Here is a 10,012-nt window from a genome sequence, read left to right as displayed (position 1 = left end):
CAGAGGAATTTTCGATGCTAATACTGATGATTGCAGAATTATTTTGCGACGCTAATACCGACGGTTGCAGATTTTTTTTTTTGGTGGCAGAGCTACAGATGCAGCCCTGCCACAGTTAGAGCCACACAGGGCTAAGAGACAATTCCTGCTGTCAAAGAAGTTAGACAATCGATCCCAAATAATGACAAGACTTTGCAAACAAGTACTTTCATGACATTAATTAACACAAATGTGCACTGAATTGATAAAGAAAATAACATAATTTAAATTGAGAAGTGCTACTGCGACAAAGCAAATATGTATACACCTGTACATCAATATGTGGTGAATAACATGGAGATGTGTATATGGAGTCATGCTACAACATAGAAGTTCGAATCATATACACTAAGCTATTACATATGGAGGATAGAGGCCATAAGGCCTTACATAATACAAGATGGGGAGTAATCCTATGTAGCCTAACCTGTTCTCTACGACTCATCTGCATCGGAAAACTCCTCTCGCTGTAGTGGCATACCGAAGGGAGTCTGCAACAGCAAATACATATATAATTGTGAGTACCAAATACAAACTGACATATAATGACATATTTCTCAAATTAGGAATGATATTTATTACTACTTACCGGTCCTCCGCGAGCATAGAGCTTCTCGATTAGGGCACTTAAGCCATGCTTCTCCCTGTATGTCACCTCTAGTGCAGTCGGGTCGCGATCGTAAAACCTTGCTGTGGCACACAAACATTGAAAAACAACGTACTTGAGATTCATGTTCGAAATACATACATCAATATGGATGTCATTAAATTAGAGTACTCTACCCTATTAATACTTAGGAAATCTGCCAGGAATGTTGCGTGGCCGCTGCTACCAAGGTGATGCACCGATCCTGCGTCCAAGCACGCCTTTGCTGCGTCCTTCTACTGCTTCCACTTGTCTGGAGTGGATGTCATCTCATCCTGGAGATTACTCCAGTCCTCTGTATCCAGCCACTCTGGCTTTGATTTGCCTTGCTTGACTGCTTTGTGTGCATCAGACCACCTATGCGACTGATAGTCACGCATACACATCATCATCCACCCTCTCAAAAATCTATCATTACTAAAGAGCTGAGGAAACTCTCGATACAATGTATTGATTATGTACTCCTTCTGGCATCTGGGATCTCCTTCCACTTGTCTGTAATGTTGTGCCGAAATACTTGTTGGCACAACTCATGCATCCTAGAGATGACATCTTTTCCCTCATCATTCATGTATAAATGGCCAGTGGCCTTATCTATGAGATACGAGTAACCTGCAAGATTTTGCAAACGGGTACTTTCATGAAATTAATACAAATGTGTCAAACACAACTTGAATTGATAAGTACTACTATGAAAAGGGATGCAAAAATACATACCTGGAGGAGTGGGTTTCGTGTACTTCTTGTCGGCCCTAGGAGTGATCGGTGGGTGCATGAAGGAGCTGTGGGAGCATTAGACGTCTGCCCGCAACCGCCAGTGAAAGACGGTGTCCACTCCCTGGTGGTAGTGCGAGTGGGAGAGACTGCATCTGTATCCCCACAACAAGAGCTGCCTTCTCCTCGACTACGTGACTCTGAAGCAAAGCGAGACCTGCGACTGCGTCTACTGGAGACCAAAGCATCGGACCATCTAGAGTCTGCCGATCGTACTGAGGTGGAACGGGAAAGCTGTGCATCGGCTCTATCTCTGACCCGTGCTAGCTACTCCAGTGCGAAACGCGCTAGCATCGCGTCAATGTCGTCATCTGTAAAATCGCAACTCATCCTGCCGTCCGTGCCCAAATCCTAAACCTGCACATACAAGGAAAAATAATAATATTAGATAATGAATTGCAAGACATAATAAAACTAAGACTTAATTAGCAAGACCTTAAAATAATAATAAAATTTAGATAATACAAAACACTATACTCCAAAAACATACAAACTGTCCTAACCAATTTGCAAAAAGTGGCATTGCTATAGTGCAAGGAATGTTTTGATCGAGTCACTTTTGTTTAGGGTTCCACAATCTCAACTTGACATAGCTCAGTATACACCGCGAGATCTATACAAAATTCTCCACAAAATAAGGACTCTAATTCATTTTTAAAAAACCCATCCTCTATCTCCTCTATCTCCATAGGTGAGATGTCTTGGTCCTCCAGGCGGTTCATCCTAGTTTCTTGTATGCCTTCTGTCATTGCCGCTATTAAAGGTGTCTCTTCTACGATCGGTATGGGGGTTTTGGCAAACACGGGGATACTCCTAGATGTCATGGGAATGACATATCACCATTGAGGTTGTTGCAGATTAGGGAAAAAGACGACCTGATCCATATTACGATTAGTATAATAGTCCACTTTGAGATTGCTAAAGTGTGTCAAGTATTAAGGACTCTTACATGCTCACGGTGATTTGGCAAAACAAATGTATCACTCAAATCGGTCCACTTCTTCGTTGAGTCAATCTCAACAAAGCCACTTGGCCCTCACCGAACAGTTGCATCTGCTCCTTCGAGAGTAACCTTGAACCATTGCACATCCAATATGGTCACGGAGAAACTTCGATAGTCCACTGCAAGGATACTCTGTCTCTGCAACTACACGGTTTGGATCTGTGGCACGTCGTCAGCTTTCCTGCTCAAACATTGCTATCACTCCACAGTCCATTGTCGAGCATAACTTGTCGATGTGCTCTACTCTGAAATGTCGTCCACGTGACCATGCTGCACTATGGACCTTATACTGGGAGAAGAACAAGTATATTAGTTGCAATTTGCAGTATAGATTGTAATTTCTTGGGATTGCATACCTTGGGATTTCATCCACGTGAGAAGTCCCACTCTTCTTCAGTAACTGTTTCTCCATCTTGAGATGCTTTGGTTAGGGCCTCATGTAGCCATCTAGTGGACATGAGTAGAGGCATCTCCTCTAAGCCCTTGGGATATCGAATGGGCCATTGCCGCGTACTCCATCAAAAGTCAGATCTTGCAGACTCTCGCTGAGCTCGAGCATCCTCATACCGTTGCAGCCACTTCTCCATCGTAGCGCTATGCAGGATAAAAAATCGGTTCACCTTGGACTCCATGGATGCGTCCATCTTCTTCTCTATTCCGTTTCCCACTAGGACATCTCCATTCAGACGATCATCCTCCTTAAGTGACCATATCAAGCCTTTGTCCCGGTCCATAGTAGACAACCACTCAGAAATGTACACCAAGGCCTCCGACACTACCCAACCTTCAGCCATGCTACCCTCAGGACGAGCCCGTTGTCGCACAAATCCCTTTAAGGTCTTCATGAACCGTTCAAGAAAAACATCCATCGACTATGGACTAGACCTGCAACCTGCAATTCATCTACAATATGCACTAGAAGATGGGTTTGTGTCATGAGCATGCTAGTGGGAAGATACTTCTCCAAAAGATAAGCAGTCTCTACTGCCATGCATTTCGTGGATTCAATCGATGATGTGTGAATCTCTTTTTGGGAGACAAACTGCAAAGTGAACCAACTCGGACAATTTGTAAATGGCTGTCTGTACCTCCGATGTCAGAGACCCCGCGATTACGATCGGCAATACGAACTATGAAAACCATGTAATTAATATTGTGTATAAACAAACGGAGATTCTGAAATCTAATATGCAGAATCATGCCATACGCAGCCTCATACCGTACATACCTGACACATCTTATGCCAATCATGGGATTTCAGTCCTATCAGTTGGTCATCCTTTGTGAATGCTGTCTTGAGAGAACGCATTAGGCCAGTCAGCATGCGAAAGGACTTGATGTTTTCCTTTACTCGTCGCACTTCATTGCCAGACAAACCCAAGGAGCGCGTGGCAATTGTACTCGACCGTCGACGCCACTTATAGCCCAATATGGTTCCATCTTTCCCACTGCTTTCAAATCCATCCTCACTCCTAGTGTGTCTCACTGCCCAATGAGGTGGACCCATAGCAAGCTACCCACATTCTTAAAAATGTGCATGGGATCTAAAAGGTGGTTAATTTTCAGTTTTTTCCAATAAGTCTGCTCATAGAAAATTGAGAAGCATCACATTCCACTGGGAAGCGAGTCTTGGTCTACCATCCTGCGATCAAACCAGCTCAGTACATTCATTCTCGCAGGAGGGCGACTAAGAAATCCTTCTCTCATGACATGACCCTCTAGCAAAAAGCCCGATGTCCCTCAAATACCATCTTCTTCATAGATTTTGACATACAAGAATCCAACCTTGGTCCACACAGAGGACGTGCATGGTAACCTGACGTGACTAGCCCTGCAGAACACACATGTACAATGAGGCATGTCATAACACCAACATCGCTCAAAGAAAACTAGAAAAATAAGAAAACACGCTTTACCATAGCATTCTCCATAACCTGGAAAGTCATGCATGGTCCACATAAGAATTGCCCTTATAGTTGCGGATCGCCTACCAATATGTTTGCTCATGTCCTCCACTACAATTCCCTCCCACAACTCCTTTAGCTCATCAATTAGTGGAGAGAGGTAGACATCCATATTCTTGACTTTGTATCGTCCAAGCATAAGCAAGCTGAGCAAAAGGTGTCCTTTCTTGGTGGAAAGCCATGGCGGTATATTGTAGTTAACAAGGACCACGGGCCATACACTATAGGAGGTGGAACGTAAACCAAAAGGATTTACCCCATCCATGGCAAGACCGAATCGTAGATTCCTTGCCTCCTTTGTAAAGTTAGGGAAAGTCTCGTCAATGTGATGCCATGCTTCTAAGTCAGCTGGTGTACGCTGTACACCATCAGTGGATCGATTTTCCGCATGCCATGTAGTCAACTTTGCAAAACTCTTGGTCTGAAAAATGTGATGAACACGCGGTATCAGCGGAAAGTGCCTCAAAACCTTTTGCAGAACAGTCTGTCCTTGTAAGTCATTTCGTTACCTATCCGCACCGCACTTGGGACATGTGGCCAACAATTCACACTCTCCCCGGAAGAGAACACAATCATTGGGGCAAGCATGAATGCAATTATAATCCATGCCTAGCTTTTGCATCATCACGAGACTCAGGGATCGTGTTTTGGGTAGGCAAAATGTAAGATTTCAACGTTCTACAAATTGCAATGAAGCACGTTATTAGAGTACTACATAGCACATTTTAATGGCTTTCAATAAAGAATCATACACATCATAATATACCTGAATAGCTCTGTCACACTCGCATTTCTCCATCCATACTTTGTTTGTATGCTTGTGACATTCCCGATTTCTAAGCACGCATGAACCTCCTCTTAATAGGAGGTCATGAGAATAATAAATTGAAAATAAGGGAATTTTTTTTATATTATTATTTTCCCCCCTTTTTCCCCTAGCGACTGTCGTGCTGGAGGGGAGGGGAATCGCAAGGATGACTGAGCATCCTTGTTGGATGCCTGAGGGGGGGGTGTGCCCATGCAGGATGCTGCGTGGGGGAGGGAGGATCCCCTCCCCTCACCTATATAATTAGGGGGGAGGCAGAGGGAGATGGCGGCCAAGCTGCCGTGATGCACCGTGAGAGAGAGAGAGGAGAGCTATGAACTTCCGTGAAAAGGGAAGGAAGGGATGTGACGTCTCCAAGTCGAGAGAGAGAGAGAGAGGGGAGCAACGTTGCCGTGTGTTGCATCGTGAGGAAGGGCTGCCACCGCAGAAGAGCCGCCAGCTACTGCCATCGACATCCAATCGCCTAGAGCCGCCAGCAAACTCCCATCTCCACGCCACGTTCGCAGTCCAGAAGCTTCCAAGAAGCTTCTTGGAAGCTTCTAGTGGGGGGCTCTCTAAGCCCCCTTTTCTATTACCTTCTCAAGTGGTTTCTTTCTCCCCGGTATTTTTATTACTCCCGGGTATCCTTTAAAACTTTTTCTATTGCCCCTACAAGCGGGTTTTTTCAAACCCGGGGATTTAAGCCTTGCTCCCCTTGCATTCCACAAAACTATTTTACCCTTCCATGGATTCCCACACTAGACGGTTTTAAGCCATTTTTCCCTTGAATCTTCGTAATTCCACTTTATCCCTCGGCTTTCTTTGAAAGCTCTTCTCGTGGACTCACATAAAGCCATATTAGCCGGGTTTAAACCCCTTCCCCATTGAATCTTCTTTAAGTCCACTCTACCCTCTGGAATTTAAATCCATCCTTCCCATTGTAACTCCTACAAGCCCCCCCTAGCTCGGACTTTGAAGAGAAGAAGGGGAAGTCTACGAGCCCTTCCCACCAATCACCCACAAGGCCGGCCCTAGGATTTTTGGGAAAGAGAAGAAGAACTCTAAAGCCTCCATTCTTGCAAGGCCCATTCGCAAGAGCCCTTTCCACGAACATCCTCGTAAGGCCTCAATTTTTGAAACTCCATTCATAAAATCCCCATTTCCAAGAACTTTGTAAGAGCCCCATTTCCACAAACCAAGCTCCAACCCTGCAAGGCCTCCCATAAGGCCAAATTCTGCAAGCCAGTATTCTCAAGGATCCACACTTCGGAAGGGGTCTCCTGCATATGAGGGAGAAGGCAAGATCTTGAGGCTACATACCAAGGCAAGTAAATTCACCGATCGGGTAAGGATAAAGGCAAATCGGAAGTCCGTAATTACGCCTACGATGGGCCCTAAAAAGTCACAAGGTGCGCCTGCGGGAGGTTCTTCTCCTAATATTCACGTGGATATCTCCCCAAGCCCACAAGTTCAGGTTTTTTTTTAAATTCCATGCAAAAGCATTGCATTAATCACGATAACTTCATGGATTAGGAAGCACCTACGCATGCTTAAAATCACCTAGTCAAGTTAAATGCAACTCGAAATAAATCGACTATTCGAACAATGATTAGAATTAGTTCATGACATGAAATTGGGTCATTGGTATTTTCCATATAAAGAAATTGTCTATCCATTTAACGTCCTTAATAGTATGTTGCCTTGTCATGCATGTCAAAGTGACGGCCTAGAACACCTTTTTCCTATCATTATAAGGTTGAGATTATTAAGTGCACCTTTGACTAGGCATGGAAAGATTAATTGCACGTCACATTTTTTTTTGGACAAATCTTCATAGAATGATTCATTAGGGAAAGTCCTTAACCCCGTAGGAAATAGAAGAACGCGAAAATGATTCTAGGAATTTGCGTGTGGCATGTGATTGTAAAATGGAATAGGTCAACTCTAGTTTTTTTGGCATGAATTTCACTACGTTGTAGTCAGGAAAGGAGTGCATGTTGCACATTTGTCATATGAAAAATTTCATTCATCAAAAGTTGTATTTAGGGAAAGGCTGCATGGTTTATTGAAGCATGAAATCTTAAAAGCTTAGAAAAAGAATTGTGGGCATGATTCTTGAATGCAAGTCCCAGTAGGATCAATGGAAGTTATGCCGCAATTTAACATGCATTTTGATCTTAACAAGAAAAGTTAGGGTTATTGCGAATTTAGGGGTACGTAGAAGTAATGAATCACGTGTTTAGGTGAATTGTGAGATGTTCCAACTAGCTTTCTCCTTTAAGATTAAGTTAACATCTCTAGGGATGGTTCGTCCTTGTCGCAAGACAAGTAGATCGAATTATCTAAATCGCCTAACCCGCAAGGGATTCGCATAGGATGGCTCAACCGATACGATAAATAACCCAAGTGCTAACTAGGGTTTAGCACGTTAAGGACTTGACCTAGTTTCACGCACTTGTTACCAAGACGAACCCTTGAACACAAGGTCCTACCCACATTCATGGAATGTAGGGACAATTGGACGCTCAAGCATAAAATGATCTAAGGTTTCTACCCTAAGGATCACTCGTTCAAATGATGAAACTCGGATTGAGTTGGAATTCCTAGGACCGAGGAACGTTGTCGGCCTAGTGTAATTAGGAATGGGTTGGGTAAGAAGACACCCTAAACCCTGCTTCTCGTCTGGAGGTTATTCTGTGACCAGAAAACGCCGTTCAATGGATGAAATGATCCCATGGAATAGATGCGACACTTGTGCAATAAGTTGCAACGTCGCATAGACTTGTGGTTTGTTCACAAGAGAGTTTTGCCATTTCTTGGAATGAGGCTGGCAAGTTCTTGCGCAAGTTTAACTTGCAAGAGGATGAGTAGTCATCCTATTACATCACCGTTCTTGGGGAAAAATTGCCAAGTAAAGGGAAATTAGGTATTTTCTTAGAAGAAAATTATCAATCAATAAATTGAAGCGACATGGTCGCCAAGATTTACTGTTAAAAAAAAACCTAAGGTATTGGTTAAGTTGGGTTAACAGGGTATGGCCCTAACCCAAGGACAAAAGGGTGAACAAACAAACCCTTGGGGATCTTGCCAAGTCACAATTGATCCCGGATCGAATGCTGGACGCATTCGGAGAGAAGGATTCACTCCTTAACAGTTGGCCAAATAAACGACCACTGGAATTGATTGTGCTTGTAACAGTTTAGAAAGCACTGTTTGCATTGTTTGCTCAAAGAACTAAAAGATGAAATGATATCTAATGCTTCAGGTTGAAGGCCTGAAGGGAGAGGCAGCTTCAGTTACCCCCGACTGCCTGCCTAACCCTAACCAAGGGGGTTGTTGACCACACCGGGAACGTGGACCGAACCCGCCACGAGAGGTCTTTCCGTTGAGCTCTACTTGGAGAAGGAGGACGCTTGGGTGCCAGGGGGGCTCTGGCCGTAAATCCCTCGCCTTCCGAGTCCTGCACAAGAGGCTAACGTGACTCGAGATTGGATCTCGAGGCCCGCATACTAGTTTATGGGCGGAAGCTTGGAATAGTGATCCCTAGCAGATTACTGGATAGTCTTCGGGCAGATTATGGACAGGCCTACGGGCGGAACTCCTTGTATTTCAAATATAAAATGATGAAATGTTTAAAAAAAGAACTTGCTTGATATTGTTTTTCTATGTCACGTGATAAGATTACGTGAAGGAACCAGTGCTTAACAAGATTAATTAAAGAAGTTGATTGTTATATGTAAAATTAATGTGTTAGATAATTACATAAATAAAACAAACCGAGGAAAGTGCGGAGGATGGACCATGGGTCCATCCTACGATTGGGTGGTCCTAGTTAGCCGGGAACTTTTCTCAAAAATCTCGAAGAATAGTGGGATGATCATCATTATTAAAACGAATAATGAGAGCGATGACCTAGAGTGTGTGGCTCTAACTGTGGCAGGGCTGCATCTGCAGCTTTGCCACAAAAAACTTTTATTCTCTACAACCGTCCGTATTAGTGTCGGAAAATAATTCTGCAATCGTCGGTATTAGCGTCAGAAATTCTCTGTAACTATCACTATTTTCGTCGGTATTAGCGCGCTAAATACCGATGGTTTTGTAGTGACGCTAATACCGACACTAATACCGACGATGGGGATATGTTTTATATATAAAGAAAACGTCATTATAAACGCCGTTATAGCATGTATATGTTGTAGTGCAAACAATGTCATTTTTAGCTTTCATATATGTGTGGATACTCAGGATGTACATAGCTCTCAGACTGTTCCATATACATTTCCTCAAGTAAGTCAACACTCAAGAATCCATTCTTTACATCCATCTTCCATAACTTCCATCCCTTAGAAGCTGCTAATGCAATAATTTTTCTTACAATTTCCATCTTTCAAACCGGGCTGAAAGTCTCCTCACAGTCTAAGCCATACTGATATGCATATCCCTTTGCAACCAGCTGAGCTTTATACTTTCCAATGAACCATCTGAGTTGCATTTCACTTTATAAAACCATTTAGAACCAATGGGTGTTTTTCCTTTAGGTAAACTTACAAAATTCCATGTTTCATTTTCAGCATGTGTTGCATATTCTTCATCCATGGCAGCACACCAATTTTCATTTGGACCTGCCTCATTGAACTTTGTAGGCTCTTTGTAACCTAACACTTTAGTCATATATGCATAATGTCTGGTTGAAAACCTACTATATGACAACCTATAAAATGGTTTCTTTACACTTTCAGACCTTCTTAGCTACAGTTCACTGTACCCTTGCCTCTCATGAG

This window comes from Lygodium microphyllum, chromosome 5, assembly GCF_053477565.2.
Source record: "Lygodium microphyllum isolate KBCC chromosome 5, Lygodium_microphyllum_v1.1.10, whole genome shotgun sequence".
Classification (NCBI taxonomy): Eukaryota; Viridiplantae; Streptophyta; class Polypodiopsida; order Schizaeales; family Lygodiaceae; genus Lygodium; species Lygodium microphyllum.
Note: the sequence above shows the minus strand (reverse complement) of the source record.